The sequence below is a fragment of the Cryptomeria japonica genome, chromosome 5 (genome assembly GCF_030272615.1).
Source record: "Cryptomeria japonica chromosome 5, Sugi_1.0, whole genome shotgun sequence".
NCBI lineage: Eukaryota > Viridiplantae > Streptophyta > Pinopsida > Cupressales > Cupressaceae > Cryptomeria > Cryptomeria japonica.
The window spans coordinates 868,056,044-868,065,933 of NC_081409.1; positions in this window are offsets into that span (position 1 = coordinate 868,056,044).

Below are 9,890 nucleotides of genomic sequence, written 5' to 3' on the forward strand. Positions count from 1 at the left end.
ACACCTTTACCAACAACCACAAAATTATTTAGTTACATCCATTTATAACCCTCAAGGCCTTCTAGGCCTAAATCCAACCTAAAACCAACTTATAACTAACTTATGACAACTTTTTGCATTCTTGACAACTTTTTGACAACAAAAAGTTGCTCCAAAGTTGTCAAGTTTGACAACTGTGTATGTCAACTTGCCAAACCTATATCTGAACCTTCTAAAACATTAAAAAGGTCATTAGATGACCTTATAAACATATTTTATCCACCTAAACACACTTCTACCCCAAAAACCCAATTTTAGCCTTTTCTAGGCCTAATTGCTCAAAATGGCAATTTTACACTTTTTGACCATTACATTGCATTTCACTACATTTTATGGCTCACATGGCCATGTTACATCATTTAAAGACCTTATAGGTCTTGTTTGTCTTCATTTTTCATCAAATCCTCCATAGGGCCTATCAGTGACCCTGCTCCACCTTGTCTTCCGGGGTGCTCCTACACCACGGTGCCTCTACTAGTTGGTTTGCAATGACTTGCCCCTTGATAGATTTTGTGTCCACATACTCAATATCAAACTCGCTTAGGATCACGATTTATTTTGCTAATCTTCTTGTCAATGTCTCCTTGTTGAGAAAATACTTCAATGGATCAATTTTAGCAATCAATTTGATGGAGTGAGATAGTAGATAGTGTCTCAATTTTTGAGAAGCAAACACTACCACCAAGCATGCTTTTTCTGTTGGTGAATAGTTGAGATCTAGTGCAGGAGCACCTAGTTTTGAGTCCAGTTTCTTCTTTTTGGTGTGTTTGTTCATAGGTTGGTTTTGAGTGGTCAATAAGAGTCCTCTCCTAGGTCTTCATATGTTTTTTTTTAATGCTTTGGTAGGTTGAATGTCCTTAGGACAATGCATTTGCTTAATTTTGGCTTGTAAGCCCTTGTAAGCCTAAAATGGAAAAATCTTGCATTTTGATGAAACATGCCTTGAATAGCCTTGTTTGGCAATGGGAAATGTTAATGTAATGGGTTTTAGTCATCCTAGATGGTTTGGAGAAGAAAACAAAGCATGTAAGGCAAAAATGCACTTTTTGGCAAAAGTTGTCAAAGTTGCTTGACAACTTTTTGCAACGTTGAGAAACTTTTTGCATTTTTGAGCAAAGGGTTCATTAAGAAACTGATGGAGAGTTAGTTAGGACGAAAATGGCATATAAAAGCCCTGAGAATGAATGTAATTGTTAGAGTAATCGGGTCTTTACTTGATTAATTAAACAAAATTTGTTTAATTATTTAAGTTCCCTTTATCTCTTTTTACACTTAAGCTAACATTAGGTGCATAATAATTAATTATTATGTGCAAGCCTAGGTTTTCCCTCTTAGGGTTTCTTGACCTATTAGAGGTTGATTTTATTTTCTTTGCATCATTATCACATTACATATTTTGTGAATATTGAGCTCTCATCTTTTGAGCATATTTTTTGTGTATTTATTTTTCTGTTATTGCTTCCTTGCATCTCCTTGTAATAGGTTATTCAGCTTGCAGAGATCATTTGGGCTCTTGTGGTGTTGTATTTCTCAACTCTCACATGGTATTAGAGCTTCAGATCTGCAACTATCTATTCTTGTTTTGAGATTTTTTGCTTGGAAGCAGATCTAGGGTTTTTTTAGAAGTTTTATTTATGCACCTAGGGATAAACCTTTTTTTAGCACTTTGGGCCTAAACGGACCTCACCATCGTGCTTAGAAGGCCCAAAAACCCTTATGGTCATATAAAACTTGACCTGTTTTGACTCTTGAACCTCTAGGGGTATTTTTTCTCTTTAGTACCAGGTCGTACGACCCAGGCACGCAGTTTGAGAAAAAAAATTCAAAAAAAATATTCTTTGCCTTTTTACGGCATGCAGGCAGATTTTTTTATTTTAAAAAAAAAAAAAAAAAAAATCAAAATTTTTGGTTTTGGGCGCAAGTCCCCATACCCTGTCGGATTGATAGTCCGGCGCCAACCCTGTCAGAACAGGCCCCGCCCGCCACCCGCCGATGCCTGCCTTCCCACCCGCTGGCCCCCACCAGCCCCTGTTTCCGCCCACCGACACCTGCCTTCCCACTTGTTGGCCGCCTTAGCACACAGTTGCTGCCTCCTCGCCACCGTCGTGCCTCCGCCACTCCGTCGCTCCACCCCGGAGTGCCGCTGGAGCACCACCGACGCACCACCACTATCAGGCCCTTCCATCGGACCTCCACCCTCTTGCCTCTTTAAGGGGGGGTTCATTTTTTGGCCATATCTTGAGCATACAGAGTCATTTTTTCAAAAATGAATAAGCATCGGAAAGATGGTTCCAAGATGGACCTTGTGGTGTTGGATTTTTTTTCAAGTTTGTTGTTTGACTGTATTTTTTGCCATTCAAAGTGGGGTCTCTTTTCTGCAATTTTGGGGTTGTAGAATGGGCAAACGGACTCCATTTTTTGAAAATGAATAGGCGTTGGAAAGCTCTCAGCATGCTCTATTTAGATATGTGATCTTGTTTCTCATATTTTTCATCAGGTACATGAGATTTAAGTTTGAAGGTTTTTTTCTTATGCACTACTTTCTTCTCATTAGTAAGTACTAGGGTTTGGGTTTATCTATTGTGGGGGGGTGTTTTTTCTCGCTTTCTATCATTTATATCAGAAATCCAGAAACTCTCAATACAAACAAACCCTTCTGCATCTTCTATCTATTCTGAAAGATCATATAATAAAAAAAGCCACAAGCAGGTGCAGGTGCAAAGTTTTTATGACAGATCCTTTAGTTGAGTTGTTGACATCACACAACTATCACACCTGGAAGCCCCGCATCACGAGGCTTCTCTGGGCACGAGGGTTGTGGTCTTGTTTGGATGAGGCTCAACCTCTATTGCAGCATCCTTATGAGCTTCTTCAACACAGAAACAAAATGGATGAGGCCATCAGTTTGCTCTCTTTGCATGTCTCCGACAGTCTTCTATTTCACCTTGATGAGTTTCTCACTCCTCGCACTATGTGGTTAAAGTTTGAGTCTCTCTTTGGGAGGGTTAATGAGATTCAGGCATTACAAATTGAGGCAAAGTTGGTTTCCTTGTCACCTGATTCCTTTCCCACCATTGACGATTTTTTGAACAAGTTCAAGACTACTAGATCTGTTCTCCAGGGATGTGGCAAGATCAAGACAAACACAAAGTGCATTCACTTGATTATTTTGAAGCTTCGGGGTCATTTTTTAGTTTTTTGCCTCTGCTTTCTACTCCACCATGGATTGCTTGGGTTCTCATTTCACCATGCCCACCTTTGATGTGTTTTGTGAGTGTTTGTCTCATGAGCAGTCTCATCTTTCTCAGCTGGACATGCTCTCAGGGTCCAAGAACAAAGCATTGGTTGCTCAGTCCTCTAAGGAGAAGCAAAAGTAGAAACCGAAACCAAAGAAAAATTTTGCAGGCAGCAATCATTCCGCCAAGCCACCTCCTAAGTTTGATTCTAAACCACCATTTCCTCCGAAACATGGGAAATATTGATAGTCTGGTGAGTCTTCCTCCAAGACTAAGAAGAAATTAGGAGACACTTGCAGTTTTTGTGGCAAGGAAGGACATCCATCCAAGTGTTGGAAACACTTAGAGGCTTTAGAGGAAGCCTGGGGGTAGCATCACATCTCCTCACCTCAAGCGTCTTCTCCTTCCATAGGGAAAGGTCATGCTCTCACTGCTCAGGCTTCAACCTATGGGTCCACTTAGATATTAGATTCTGGTGCTTCTCACCATATGACTCACACTCAGCAGATGGTTACTTCTCTTGCCTCTTGTGGTACTTCACAAATTGCAGTGGGTGACTCAGTTCAGCTTTCAATCTTTGGTTTAGGTTTTGTCTCTTTGGATGGGGGTACTCTATAGGATTTTCTAGTTGTCCCTGATATCTCGATGAACCTCCTGTCCATTTATCAGATTTTCCATTCTGGATCTGGTAAGACAATTGAGTTCTCACCACATGATGTGGTTATTCGGGACCTCCATGACTCTGATTTGGTTGTGGCTACTGGGAGTGTTGATATTGCATCTCGTCTATACATATTTGATGGATTTAAGCCCTCTGCGAGTGCAAGTTTATCTCCTATAGAACATGCAAATTCAGTGAGTAAGCTTTGGCATGAGCACTTGGGCCATGTCAATTACAGATATCTTCAGCAGATGAGTACACATGCACTTGTTCTTGGGCTCCCATAGATTTCCTGCACTGATAGTGTTTGTCATGGTTGTGTGCTTGGAAAGCATCACAGGGATCCCTTTCTGAAGGGAAGAGCCCCTCATGCTTTGGCACCCTTGGAGTTGATTCACAGTGATCTCGTGTCATTTCCTACTCCTTCTTTTTTTGAGGCCAAGTATGTACTCAATTTTATTGATGACTTCTCCAGACACACATGGGTGTACTTTCTTAAGTACAAGTCTAATGTCTTTGATTCATTTTGAATCTTCAAGACATTTATAGAGAAGCATTCTGGTTGTTCTATTCTATGGATACATACAGATAATGGGGGGGAGTATGTGAATCAGGCTTTTAGAGATTTTTGCACTGAGGATGGTTTGCAGCATCATTTTACAATTTCCTACACCCCTCAGCAGAATGGTGTCATTGAGCGCAAGAATAGAACTTAATGGGAGATGGTGAATTGTATGATTCAGTTCAGGTCCACATATTCATCTTTTTGGGCTGAGGCACTCAATGTTGCCAATTATATTCAGAATCGAATGCCTCACAAGGCGATTCGACATATGACTCCTCAGGAGGCTTGGTCTCATGACAAGCCTAATGTCTCTCTTTTTCGAGTGTTTGGAAGTAAGGCATGGGCTTTTATTCTTGATGCTCAGAGGAAAGCAATGGAGCAAAAGAGCCGACCCCTCATCTTTGTTGGCTACTGTGAGGATGTTAAGGCATATAGATTGTTTGATCCTGATTCTAGAGAGGTCCTTTTTTGATGAGATGTTCAGTTTGATGAGTGCCTTCCCACAATGTATACCCTGACTCCAGTGTCTACTCCTCTGCCTACTCCTCCCACTGCATCTCCTCAGGATTATTTTGAGGATGAATCTGATGATGTTGTTGATGATCCAATATCCCCACCTCCACCTGCTCCACCTCAAATGCCCAACTGGGCTCACTTTACTGTTGAGGCAGTAGGCTCTATGGCCGGTGATCCTTCAGATACTCATCGCACCCATTCTCATACTATGGGTTCTAGTCTTTTGAGTCAATCCATTTTAGATGATCCTCAAAAGTTTTCAGAGGCTACAGGACACCCTGAGTGGGATTGTGCTATGGAGGAGGAGTATTCTTCTTTGATGAGGAATCATACTTGGGATCTTTGTCCTCTTCCTAAGGGCAAAACAATGGTTAGGTGTCACTGGTTGTATCGCATTAAGTATGTTGTTGATGGTTCGATTGATAAGTACAAAGCACATCTTGTTGTGAAGGGTTTCTCACAGGTTGAGGGTATTGATTACTCCGCGACATTTGCCCCTGTCGCCAAGATGAACTCTATTCGCTTTGTACTATCTCTTGCAGCTTCTCGGGGATGGCCCATTTTTCAGATGGATGTGAAGAGTGCTTTCTTGCATGGGGACCTACAAGAGGAAATCTATATCAAGTAGCCTCGAGGATTTGTGCAGGATAGTTCTTTGGTTTGCAGACTTCAACGATCATTGTATGGTCTCAAACAGGCCTCTCGTGCTTGGTATGAGAAGATGGATTCTTTCTTGCTCTCCACTGGTTTCACCCGTAGTCATTCCAATCACATAGTGTACATTCAGCTTCTTGAGGGTAAGATCCTGATTATTATGCTATATATTGATTATCTCCTCATCACAGGTAGCTCATCCTCTATGATTCAGCATATTCAACTAGCTTTGATGGACTAGTTTGAGATGACAGATCTCGGTCTTCTACACTATTTCCTTGGTCTTCAGGTGATACAGTCTTCTGATGGGATCTACATTTACTAGTAGAAGTATGCTCTTGACATGCTTCGGCACTTTGGCATGCTTGATTGCAAGCCTTCTCCCACTCCTTTTCAGTCAGGGATTGTTTTGATTACTACTTATCCCACTCCTTCAGTAGATTCTACACTTTACAGGCAGTTGGTTGGCAGTTGGTTGTACTTGACACACACTCGTCCTAATCTTTCCTTTGTGGTTGGCCTTGTCTCTTGATTCTCCCATGATCCTCATGAGAGTCATTGGCAAGTTGCCAAACATATTTTGCGGTACATTCAGGGCTCTATTTCTCATGGCATTCACTACACATCAAGGGAACCTCACATTGTTGCTACACTGACTCAGATTGGGTTGGTGATGTCATTGATCGAAAGTCTAGTTCTAGCTTTGTTTTCTATCTTGGATATGGTCCTATCACATAGTCTTGCAAGAAGCAGACTGCTCATGCATTATCATCTATAGAGGCTAAGTATTAAGCTATTGTGCTCGCCAGTCAGGAGATCTTATGGCTTCAACAGCTGATGACTGAGTTTGGTTTTCCTCCTGATAGGCCCACTGTTCTTTGGTGTGACAATCAGAGTGCTATTCATATTTCCCGTAACCCGGTAGAGCATCAACGGACGAAGCACATTGAGCTTCACATGCATTTTATCCACCAGTTGATTCGGGATGGTTCTCTCATTCTGGAGTACATTCCCACTATCGAGCAGGTTGCAGACATCTTCACGAAACCTTTTACATCACCGTACTCTCTTTAGTTAGGATCTATGTTTTTGGTGAAAGAAGTTGTCCTTGGGGGGTCTTTATGAGGCCTTCCTTCCTTCTTCTTCTTTTAGCATGTTCTTTTATCTCTTTTTGGAGAGGAGTTTTTTTCCACTAGGTTTTCTCCTTTTTCTCCATTTCATAGAGATTTCATTGTATTTGGGTACTTTATCAGACCTTGTTGTCGGGACCCATCTTTCCTTCTTTCAGTAGTTGTTCTAGGTTTTAGCTTCTCCCTAAGTCTAGCTTAAGGGGGGGGTGTTAGAGTAATCGGGTCTTTACTTGATTAATTAAACATTTGTTTAATTATTTAAGTTCCCTTTATCTCTTTTTACACTTAAGCTAACATTAGGTGCATAATAATGAATTCTTTTATTAATTATTATGTGCAAGCCTAGCTTTTCCCTTTTAGGGTTTCTTGACCTATTAGAGGTTAATTTTCTTTTCTTTGCATCATTATCACATTACACATTTTGTGAATATTGAGCTCTCATCTTTTGAGCATATTTTCTATGTATTTGTTTTTCTGTTATTGCTTCCTTGCATCTCCTTGTAACAGGTTATTCAGCTTGCAAAGATCATTTGGGCTCCTATGGTGTTGTATTTCTCAACTCTCATAGTAATGAGGTTTTTGAATACCTGGAGTTGATTGGAATACAATTTGTGACCATTTTTGAAGTTTTACATTGCATTTTTCAAGAATTAGAGCAGTAATCCATACCTAATGGATTGATTGCATTGATGTACTTTGTTTGTTGTTTTGTACATGTTCTTGTAGTGCTCAGGAAGCAATTTCATTATTTTACTTGCAGGTTTGAATTGATTTTTCAATTTTGCAAGCTCTCGGCCTAAGTAAGGGTTTGAGAGGCCCAAACATGGTTCTAGCTTGAAGTCCTTTGAGTTCTTCTCAATAGCCCTTTTAAATCAATCCATGCAACCTTTGTACAATGTATATGTCTTTTATTTTCCTTTGGAGGTCATTCAAAGGCCAATGAGCATCATTTACTAGGTGAGCTCAATCATAGCCCGGTTAGGAAATGAATGAGATTATGCAAGTGTTTGTAGGAATGAGTAGGGTCGGAGTTGCAGAGTGTTTGGAATAAACAAGTGATGTGTGGAAGAACATATGTGTGAGTTTGGAGGTGTGGAAGATCAAGGAAGTCACCTAACCCTTAGAAAAGGACCAAAACAAGCCCAAAACCACCTAAAACAAGCATTTCTCGGGTTTCATACTTGTACGATCAGACTGAGATTCCTAAATTCAGAAATTGGAAAGTACTTCCAAAAGGGTATCCTGATCATCAAATATTTTGTGTGGGCCTTTGGAGAAATTAGGATAAAATCCACAAAAACCAGCTAGGTACGGCTAATTGGGGCTCTAAGGCTACTAGGCCTAGAAAATAGGAAAAGGAAGGAGCGATGGGGAAAAGAATCAAACCCTCACTCAAAAATAATTGATTTCCCTTGAAAAACATCTCAAACACCTACTACAACCTCTGCAAGGATTTGTTAGGATTTTTAGAGTGTAAGGTTTGATTTAGCCTTGTGAATCTCAACCATGCTTGAGCAACCAATGAGCACGTCTAGATTAGGAGAGCTCTTAGAGAGTTGAGGTGTCTAAATTGGTTAGTAGACTAGATGAACAATGAATGAAGCCCACTAGGATAACACCTGACTACCCTTAAACAAGGAATTAACTCTCTTTGAGGATTACCTCCCCATCAAGATCATATCCCACTAATGTTATGTTGATGTAGTAGATGGCTCATTCTTTTCCTTCATTATCCCATTGTGTGAGTAGAACTCTTAATGATACTTCGGTGGTTGATACATATAGTAACAATGACTTTCCTTGAATTGGTGACATTAGGATGGGTGGTTGCATGAGATAGACCTTGATCTTGTTGAACGCGTCCTCACATTGATGGTCCCACTTGAAATTAACATTTTTGTGCAATAGATGAGTAAACGATTGACATTTATCTGCTAGCTGAGCAACAAATCTTCTCATTGACTGTAGTCTGCCTTGGAGTGATCTAAGTTGACTAATATTTCATGGAGATTCCATTTCCATGATTTCTTTGACCTTGGTTGGATCTACTTTGATACCTCTAACTGAAACAATGTATCCCAATAGCTTACCGGAAGTAACACCAAAGACATGTTTCTTAGGATTGAGCCTCAGCCTATATTGTTCTAACCGGTCAAAGACCTTTTCCAGTATTCCCATATGTTCTCTATTGTATGATTTGGCCAATATGTCATCCACGTAGTCTTCCATCAATGTATGCATCATGTCATGGAATATCATTGTCATAGCTCTCTGATATGTAGCACCTGTGTTCTTTAGTCCAAATGACATTACGTTCCAGAAGAAAGTACCCCATGGACATGTGAAAGTTGTCTTTTCTTGATCTTCAGGAGCTATTTTAATCTGGTTGGATCCTGAGAAACCATCCATTGGAAAAAACATGGAGTTTCTAGCAATTAAATCCACAATGATGTCAATATTAGGCAAAGGAAAGTCATCCTTTAGACATGAATTATTGAGATCTCTGAAGTATGTGCATACTTTGATACTTTTATCCGGTTTAGAAATAGGAACTATGTTTGATACCCATTGAGGATATGCTATAGGTCTAATGAATCCTACATCCAGTAATTTCTTTAGTTTTGTTTTGACAAGAAGAGCGATATGAGGAGGCATCTTCCTTAATTTCTATTTAATTGGTTTGGCTCCTGGACTAACATTTAAGTGATGTGTAATAAGATCTATATCCAACCCTGGCATGTCTGCATATGACCACGTGAAATTGATTTGTCATCATTTGAAGAAGTCTATACATTGCTACATTTCTTGTTCTGATAGAGAAGTTGTTGGATGTAGAATATTTCGTTGCTCAAGTGTCCCAATGTTAACTACCTCTATTGGTTCAATTAATATGGATGACCTTTCTTGATAATATTCAAGTAAGGTGTCAAATCTCCCATCTTCCGGTGCCTCGAGGATGTTTTTGCCATTAAATGCATCCTTTCTTTTTACTTTTTCTCAGTCTAATGTTGCCAATAAATGGTTTTCAGCATTAGACCCGATATTGTTTTCTTTATTTTCATTTTTGCGACTAGGAGATTTGGCACCCA